This window comes from Mauremys mutica, chromosome 2, assembly GCF_020497125.1.
Source record: "Mauremys mutica isolate MM-2020 ecotype Southern chromosome 2, ASM2049712v1, whole genome shotgun sequence".
Lineage (NCBI taxonomy): Eukaryota > Metazoa > Chordata > Testudines > Geoemydidae > Mauremys > Mauremys mutica.
In genome coordinates this window covers 299,478,299-299,488,459 of record NC_059073.1, presented here as the reverse complement: position 1 = coordinate 299,488,459, position 10,161 = coordinate 299,478,299, and positions in this window count along the sequence as shown.

Below are 10,161 nucleotides of genomic sequence, written 5' to 3'. Positions count from 1 at the left end.
AATAGAGTGTACATATACCTTTGCTAAACATACAGTAGTTTCCTTTGTAGTAGGTTTGACGTTCTTCTTTATATTTGAAGCTATGTCCAGGTTGGCACATTTTCAATCTGAATATTCTGATATGGTTTTATTGCTCTAACACAGTGTTTCCCAAACTTGGGACGCCGCTTGTTTAGGGAAAGCCCATGGCGGGCCGGGCCGGTTTGTTTACCTGACGCGTCTGCAGGTCTGACCAATCGCGGCTCCCACTGGCCGCAGTTCGCTGCTCCAGGCCAATGGGAGCTTCTGGAAGCAACGGCCAGTACATCCCTCAGCCCGCGCCACTTCCAGCAGCTCCCGTTGGCCTGGAGCAGCAAATCGCGGCCAGTGGGAGCCGCGATCGTCCGGACTGGCAGACGCAGCAGGTAAACAAACCGGCCCGGCCCGCCATGGGCTTTCCCTAAACAAGTGGCGTCCCAAGTTTGGGAAACGCTGCTCTAACAAGATCGCTAATAGGATCCCCCAAGCATTCATGTATTCTCTGGAAGAATGTGTACAAAGAAATACAAAGAGATATTGTACTATAGTTTCTCTGAAGGCCAAAATGGTAGCAGATTAAAACTTTTCCTTCCTTTCCAGAAACAACAAACTATTTAATTTTGAGGTTGTCATGTTCTTGCTAAAGCCAAGTAAATGAGTGGACTGTTTTATAACTATGTGGAAAAGGTGACTGAGTTCAAGGATTCATTTCTTATAAGAACTCTGTGATGAAAAGATCCCATTGTGATCATGAGGACTTTCCCTTTTTTCTGCTGTATCTAGATATTTAAGTAATCTTGTTGTTTATGATTATGCTGATTCTTTTATGCATAAATCAGATCAAAACATTGATTTATTTGAAAGTATTTCAAAAATGACTTGCAATATTTAGTTACTAATCTTCAAAGCCTCTATGAACCAACAAAATTATCTGCATTTATTGGAAACATATGAAATTATGAACAGTGAAGCCATTTTTATCATGAGTTTTATTAGGTGTTTTTTCTTATAGTTCCAGCTTCTGGAGTCATTTGATTACATGAGTATCTCAGCTTTCATTTAAAAAAAAAAAAAAAAGGAAAGTAAGCTTCTAACCCTCATGGTTGTAGAAGAAATCTTGAAAAAGTGAGCCCTAAAGGCCCCCAAAGCAGAAGGCAGCACATAAAACAACACATTTTGCTCATGACTTGGGGGGTAAGAGGGGCATGATTCATGTTTTTTGAATTCTTGGGGTTGGCAATAGTATAAATAAGAGCATAAATATGTATGACAACCATGCCTTTCCTTTTCTCCCACACCTCCTGTTAAAACTCCAGAATTCTCTGTGATTTTCTGCTGGGGAGAGGAAGCTTTTACTGCAGCTCCTCAACAACCATGGTAGATGGATGGCTTCACTCTGGCAGTAATCTTACACTGTTGTCCTTTTGCAGCGGATTACTGCCCAACCCTTGAATTCTAAAGGAATTTGTTCAGACCTCTTTCCTCATCATGCAGCAGCCTCTGCTCCTCATGTTGGGCCTGATCCTGCATAATTTAAATCAATGGGAGCTTCACCATGGACTTCAGTGGGTAAAGCACCAAGCTAATTTAGAGCAAAATTCTCATATTTTCCCTGTGCGTGTATATATGTGACTCTCCCATCAGGGAGCAGAACAGCAGTGTAGATCTCCAGCATGCACACAGGAGAGGAGAATTTTGCACGAAATCACAAACTGGTTGAGAAATACTTTCCAGTCTATTTTGACTGCAGATAGTTAATAGTTCTGTAGTTCCTTTGGCACTGGCACATAACGCTTACAGGGCATGATTATATTATGTTTTCTCTTCATTGCTGCATATCACTGTCCTGCACCAAAGATGATACACTTCTGTCTTTTTTTTTTTTAAGATCTATAAGAAGATTTTCGTTACATAAATAATAAATTTGTTTAGAATGAAGCTAGGAAAACACAAATGAAAGGTCTGAACTGTTACCCCAAGACTTCTGTGTTTAAAGGACAGACACAGGACTATTTTTGTAGACTGTAATCTCTTTTTAATCAAATCTTCAAAGATAAAATGTGTAATATCTGACAGGAAATTACAAAGGAGCCTTCTGTGAAGTAATTGTGGTGAGTTTTTGCTCTGTGTTCCCATACTAATTAAAACTCACTATTCGGTTTTCCAAAACATCAGCTAAAGGAAGAAAAGCAAATAATTTGGGATTTTAAAAAACCCAGATCTTTACATAAACTGATCAGGGTCAAGTACTTTCAGTTCATAAGTGGAAATAGGCTACTGTACAGTAAATAAGGATTGTACAGTAAAATAACAAAGGTGTACTATATGTTCCTTCAGCAGTGAGCACAGTGATTTTAGAAATCATGCAAGCACCATAAATGAGTATTGCAGCAGCTGCAAGAGTGCTTCACATTCTAATCTGGTTCATTTTAACCAGTACTCAGCACCTAGAAAATCTCTGGAAAAACACTGTGATCCACAAAGCCTGAGTTAGTGGCTTAGATTCCAAATAACAATGAATAGGGAGAGAGAGATGCCTAAGAATGTGATCCACAAAAGCTGGCACACTCTGTGGGGAGCTGCCTAAGCTAGCTAGTGGGAAATGCCAACAAGAGGGTTGTCTTAAGCCCCACCCTCCTCACAGAGATAATTGCCTATCTCTGTTAGCGATCCACAGATGGGAACTCCACACCTGGAGTCTGGTGGCTGAGGTGCGTAAGTCACTTTTTTGTGAGAATGAGTTAGGCGTCTCCCTCACACCCCACCAAATGGCCAGAGGAGGAGGTGATGACCTTATAACATTTAACCTAGAGGTTAGAGCACTCACTCGGGATGGGAGAGAGCCATGTTCGATTTTTCCCTCCTCTGGCAGGCAGGGAGAAAGGATTTGAATAGGGTTTCTCATCTCTCAAGAGAGCGCTCAAGCCACCAAACTATGGGATGTTCTGCTGGGGGCTCCCTCAATCTCTGCTGTTGAAGCTGTTCCACTCTGGGTTGATGATGAGAGTCATTGGGCCAGAGAGAAAGAGAGTAAGACTGACGCTGCAGTCCAGTGGTGAAGGCACCCACCTGGAAGATGGGAGTCCCAGGGTTCAGTCCCCTAACTCCAGTGATTCTTTCATTATTTATCCACAATGGAGCAGCTTCAGCAGGGAGAGACTGAGGGAGACCCATGTAAGAATATCTCATAATTCAGTGGTTGGGACACTCTCCTGAGAGGTAGGAGACCCCATTCAAATCCTTGCTCCCCACTAGGAAGAGCACGGAATTGAACCTGGGTCTCCCACATCCCAGGTGAGCACTCTAGCCACTGGACTAAAAGTTTTTAAGGTGGTGCTTTCACCTCCTCCTCATGCCAGATTTTGAATGAGACCCAATCTGGTAGGCTTCCTCTGAGCTCACCTACTGGATTGGGTCCTGTGGGCAAGAAAGGCAGCCGAACACCTATTTTCCCATGGTTCATGGATTACCTTGGGGCTTATGCAGTAGGGATGCTTCTGGACACCTAGAGGGAGGTAGCAGTACACATGCCCAGAGGCAGAAACTTAGGGACCTGGAGAACTGTTACTGTAAAAACCTAGGTCCCAAGTGAGTTTAGGGACCTACAAAGTTAGGCGACATCCAAGTGGGAATCGTGTGACTCATAGCGCGTCTAGGTCTGGGGGTGAGGCGCTTATGTACCTTTGTGGAGCTGTACGTCAGGACCTGATTTTAGACCCTGGCTTTCACTTCTCCCCAAACACGTGCATGCTCACTTGAACAATTCAAATAGCTGTGTACATGCCAATGTTACAATTTGCATCCAGGACAAGTGGGTTTTGCAGATGCAAATTCTTAACACTTCTGTGGTCACAGTTGTTAAAGTGCGCTCGCAGGTATTCATAGATGCAAAGTGAGGATGGGTGTGTGGAGTGGGTGAAGTCTGGAAATTCGCAAGACAAGACTGGTTAAAGGCCCAGCTGAATGTCTAGTGCAGAACTGCTCTGTCTCAGTTCCACAGCTGTAAAAGAGTTCTTTGGTGCATGAATTGGTTAATGTTTATGAAGTACTTTGAAGATGAAAAGAGCTATTTAAGGGCTAAGTATTATTAGTTATTTAGTACTAGTATTAGGAGAAAGAAATAAAGAAGCAGACATAGGAAGCCTATCCAAAGCTACAGAGCCAATTCAAACTGAAGAGCAGAGAATAGGAGAGTCAAACTGACATGGCAAAGCAGGTAGAAAGGCAAAATGAGGCAGAGTCAAAGTTCACATAAGGGTTTGGTTTGATTTGGGTTTGGTGGTGGTCTCGCTTTCATCATATTTGTTCTTTAAACTTTCTTCCATTCTTGCATTTTTCTCAGAACTTGTATAACCCTCAGCTCCTATAACCCACAAGGCTGTTGGTATCTCGCTTTAATCTAGTTATACAACTAAATCAAGAATGAAAGATAGAAAGCTTTTTTCCAAAACATCCCTATTCATGTGTCTGTGATTGGAAACAGATTTTATGTGGTTTTCTGCTCTCTTTTGTAAATAGCTAATAATTAGTTGTTCGTCAGGCCCAAAGAATGTCTCTAAGTTTTATCATCCTTTATGCAATATCAATATTTAAATTAGTGAAAAACTATTAAATGACCGTTAATAAAGTCTCCTTGAAAAGGACTGATCGAGAAGCCATCTATAAAACACAATACTTCAGCAAATGAGTCCTAATTATATACATGCTTGTATGGTTCCCATCAATGCAGTATGTGAGAACCTCCCAAACACTAATGTATTTATCCACCCAAACACTGTGGTATTAATCCCATTGTACAGAAGGGAAATTGATATGGATAGGGAGAAAGTAACTTGCCCAGGTTCCACTCTGTCAGAGAGAAATTTAATCTAGATGCGCTGAGTCCCCATTAGTGCTTTAGCCATGAGAGCCCATTCCTTTCATCCAGCAGGTGTACGGTTTGGTTGTAGAATAAGCAAGATGACATTAAAAGGTGTGATGCTTCTGTGCCCGCATCTTGTACCGTGTCTTGTGCCTAGGCAAAATGGATGTAAAATGCTATCAGTCTGCATAAGGGAATGGTGAAATTCTGATTTGGTTGCATTTTACATCCACTTTATACTTACTTTGCACTAGTGCAAATGACTGCACAAGGTACAGGACAATGGAGAATCACTGAGGCCCATAATGTTTGGCCATTTATCTAGCTGACCAGTTGGACAGAAAAGCAAAAGAAAACCCTACCTCTTTTCTCCTCATCACAAAAGTTTTCTAGCAGCCTCGTGTTCTATTCCCCTTGAGAATCAATGTCAAATCAGGACATTCATAACTGAAAGTGTGAAAAAATATATTCAAGAAAGGGGGAACCTTAAACCACCTTCTCTTCTCCCAGTTGTCTAGGTCACAGGCTCAGTTGTGGCACACCAGCCCTAGCTGTATCCTTCACACCATTCTTTTTTCTTGGACTCCAAGGTAGTTCAGACAGGGCCACCCAGAGGGGGGGCAAGTGGGGCAATTTGCCCCGGGCCCCACTGGGGCCCCGCGAGCCCTGGCCCGGCGGCAGTCCGGGTCTTCAGCGGCATTTTAGCGGCGGGGGGGCCCTTCAGTGTTGCCAAAGACACAGAGCGACTGAAGGACCCCCCGCCGCCAAAATGCCGCCGAAGACCCGGACCGCCGCCGGGTGAGTACAAGCGGAGCAGCTCCCCGACTTTGCCCCAGGCCCTGAATCCTCTGGGCAGCCCTGAGCTTAGATGAGAACTACAGGTGTCTTGCTCTGATTAGGTTGTCTTGTTGGGAGCTGATTTAAACTCCACTCCTGAATGAGAACAGATGAGAAGCGAACAGGACATGAACACAAAGTTTAAGATGGAGCCACAATCAAGCTAAAATTGATAGTGGCTCCAGGGGCAACAGGAAATGTAGCAAGAGAAGGAGAGGCAGGGAAGGGGAAATGGAGGAAGAAACCTGGGGAAGGATAAATTAGAGACTGGATTAGAAGAGAGTTATCTCTGGGTGATCTTATGAAACAATGTTCGTACTTCCTTTTTGTTGTATCTTCTAAATCTTTAAGCCTATCTGAAATAAAAAATCTCGTGTTTCAGAGTGGAAGCTGATTGCCAGAAGCATCAGGAAGAGAATTATTTTCCATAGACAGAATCGCACAATTAACAAAGCATATTTTAGGTCTCTCTTGGTTACCTTCCTCTGAAGCACACAGCACAGTACTGGCTGCTGCAGGAGGCAGGATATCGAATTTGGTGGTCTGTTCGTGCATAGCACATCCTATGTCCTTGCCTAACATGGTAAAAATGTCATTGATTGGTCAAGCTCTCCTTTTCAGATACCACAATCACAGCAATCCTTCATAGCCCTCGGACTTCATGGACTTCAAGTGTCTCTCCCCACATCTCTCAGCCCCCCAGAAATAAAATCTGCTCTGCCTCTGCTAATGTTGTTCTTCTTAAAATACACCTCTACCCCGCTATAATGCGGTCGTGGGGAGCCAAAAATCCCTACCGCGTTATAGCTGAAACCCCATTATATTGGGGTAGGGGCGGCAGGGCTCCAGTGGTGATTTAAAGAGCTCCGGGCTCCAGCCACTGTGGGGAGCCCCAGGCCCTTTAAATCACCAGTGGAGCCCCACTGCCACAGCTCCGGGGTAGGGGAGGCAGGGCTCCAGCGGTGATTTAAAGGGCCCGGGGCTCCCTGCAGCAGCTGGAGCCCCAGGCCCTTTAAATCGCCAGCGAGCCCCACTGCCGCAGCTCCAGGGTAGCGGTGGTAGGGCTCCGGTGGCGATTTAAAGAGCTCCGGGCTCCAACCACTGCGGGGAGCCCGGGCCCTTTAAATTGCCAGCGAGCCCCGCTGCCGCAGCCCTGGGGTAGCAGCAGCAGGGCTCCAGCGGGATTTAAAGGGCCCGGGGCTCCCTGCAGCAGCCGGAGTCCCGGACCCTTTAAAGTGCTGCCGGAGCCCCGCTGCTACCGCGCTATACGCGAACCCATGTTATATCGGGTCGTGTTATAGCGGGGTAGAGGTGTATCTGAAATCACTGGCAATTGATGATATATAGGTTTAATATGTATTTCCTGTGCCCCTCCTTCTATATGTATTGATTTGATACCATTTAGCAATTATCTCTACACTTAAGAGAACACATCTCTAGGGATTAGCCACCTGTTTCCCCCTCACTGCCCTGCTTTCCTCCAAAAAAACAAAACAAAACAAACAAAAAACTATTTAAACTATTATCCATCAAGCAGCTTTTTAAAAAATCTATAGAAAAATGCATATACAAAGGCATTTTTAAAAAAGAATATTTATTCCCTGCCATTCTCTCTCTTTAAGTGAAAGCAAGGTCAGCATTGCTTTAGTAAAGTATGTTGCTGTTTACATTTACTGTAGTGCCCTTTTGGTTCAAAAGCCGCTATGGGAATTTAACAAACTGGACAGCTAATTGCTTTGAGCACCTTTTTAAAGTTCACACTGATTACCACATAGAAGTGCGTTGTGCTGTGTTAATGGGCTTGCAGCAGAAGTCTCTTGAAATATTTTTTTTTTCCTTTTCAGCCTGTGTTATGCATTTGTGTCTGAAATTTAAGGATCCTTTCAAAGTGGAAGCACTTGCTAACAACAAATAACATCCGCACGCTACTTTATAAAAACCCCAAGCTTTGTTTTCTTGGGTCATTTGTGGTTCCCATATGGCTTGGTTTCTCTTGGGCAGCACACTCTTTTCTGAGACAGAAGGTCTTTCTTTGCCTCAAACAAGCGCTGGGCTCAGCCTCATTCCCAGTGCTGATACTGCAGAGCAATTTTAGGCAGGTTGTATGGCATTAGAGATTTATCTTTGGAGAAGATAAACCAAAGTCCCTCTCTGTCTGTTTCTGGTAAGACTGGAAGTTAACCCTGGCATCCTGTGAGACAGGTTCTGAGGTCTGTTTATGAGTCAACAAAGCTTTCATAACAGTGCTGTACTAATAAACACAGTGTCACTTTTAGCTCTTTACATGGATCGGTTATTCTTGTTGGTCAACGGGAACAAAAATTGATGATTTGCATACGCAGTAATGACAGGTTAGGTTAAATATTAGGAAAACTTGCAAAGGAGCAAACTGCCAAGGGTAGTTGTACAGTCACTATTATTGGGTACATTCAAGGTTATGCTCAGTATGCATCCATGGGTTCAGAAAATAAAACACATCCTAGTATAGTGTGGTGGATGGAGTATACCATTGCTGAACCCCTTGACTTCCCTTCCAAACTTAATAATCCTGGTTTACTACAAGCTTTGGGAAATCTGGATTCTGAAAGGTGCTAAAGAAAAAAAAAATTCTGTTCTATTGCTCTCTTTATAAGAAATTTATTTTTATGAGGGTTTTGCAAAGCCCAAGGCATCCTTTTGATCAAGAGATTTGTATTAATGTTTCTTGCCCATCTAAAGGACTCTAAAAATGGATTTATCACAGATCTAATTTAAATTAGAGAATGAATAAGGGATGCGGGTTTTTTTCATGTGGACCAAGCACTTATCTGTATATTTGTATTGTAAAAAGTGAAGCCTAATGTACTTTGATATTGGATTTTGTGGGCAGGACAGCATGAATTGAGAATTGCCCTTCTCACTTGAGCACAGAGATGACCTAAAGCAAGCAAGCTGAGAGAATTTCAAAGTTTGTGTGCCTTCTCCATTGGAAAAGGGGCACAAGTCAAGATCAGCTGATTCAGAGCAAGTTCTCAAATCCCTCTGATTACATCCCAAATGCATTGGTCTTTTTGAGGAAGAACTGTGTGATCTTTTGCTCCATCCACTTTGTTTGAGCACACTTAAATTGTTGCCTTGTCAGATCAATTTGCTGGAACCAAAATCTTTGTACTAGCTGAATGCAGGTGCTCTTTTCAATAATGGATATTTTATTTTTTATTTAATACTGTCAGGTTCTGACCTGCTGTTCCAGACCCTTGCAGCATAAAGATAGGTGAATTCCTTGTTTAGATTTATAATAGAGCTCTTATCTCCAACAGTGTGTTTGTTTTATGATTTAAATTATTAAAATACTGAAAAACTTATTTAGACAAATTAATCCTTGGTGCAAACCCAATGGGGTAACACCACAAATTCTTATTTATTATTATATTTAATTGTGTTTATTATGGTTGTTCTTAGGGACCAACCAAGAATGGGGCCCCATTTTGCTAGGTACTGCATATACCTTATTGTTTCATTGATTAGCACAAGTGTGATTAGGGTAGTGCTTATATATGGAGATATACCTATCTCATAGAGCTGGAAGGGACCCCAAAGGGTCATTGAGTCCAGCCCCCTGCCTTCAATAGCAGGACCAAGTACTGATTTTGCCCCAGATCCCTAAGCGGGAACTCACAACCCCGGGTTTAAGCAGGGCACTGCTCAAACCACTGAGCTATCCCTCCCTCCTGCTTCAAGTTATAATAAAGGAACGCTAATAACATAATAAATTTATACAGCACCTTTTCATGAAAAGCCCCAGAGCCCTTTACATCTCAGCACAATTACAAAGATATATCAAACACTTCAACTCTTAATTTAGAAACTAAAAGTGACTCAGCCTTCTGCATATAAAAAGGTTGTTGGATTGCATAGTCCTGGGGCATAGACACTAAAAGCTTGAGCATCAGATGTGCCTAAATTGTATACAAGGCAATCCATCAAGTCTGCAGGTTCTGACCTTATTTAAAAAAAAACAAAACTAGGTGTGAGAATGTCAGAAAATAGTAAGTTGGGAAGATATTCACTGTTGTTATTCTGAACCACAGCCCCAGCCCAGCCCTGAGTTCCATGCAAGAGACCTTTACACCCCCACAGAAGCCCATTGAAGCTGGTAAACCTCTGCATGGCCAGCAAGATTTCACCCAAAGAGAACTCATTTCTCAAGGAAAACATTGCTGTTTTTGCAGAACAATACATCACAAGAGTGCAGAGGGGCTGGAACAGGACACGGGTCTGGCCCTGTGATTATGGCCTAGATAGAGTTATAATCATTGGAAGCAGGCGCAAAAGGAATTATTTTCAAATATAACAAGCTTGGCTATTACTTTTTACTGAGAATGATGATTAGAGACTTTCAAATACTCTTAACTCCTTATAGTTCACTAAAAGGACTGGCACTTTGAATAAGTTAACTTGAGGGT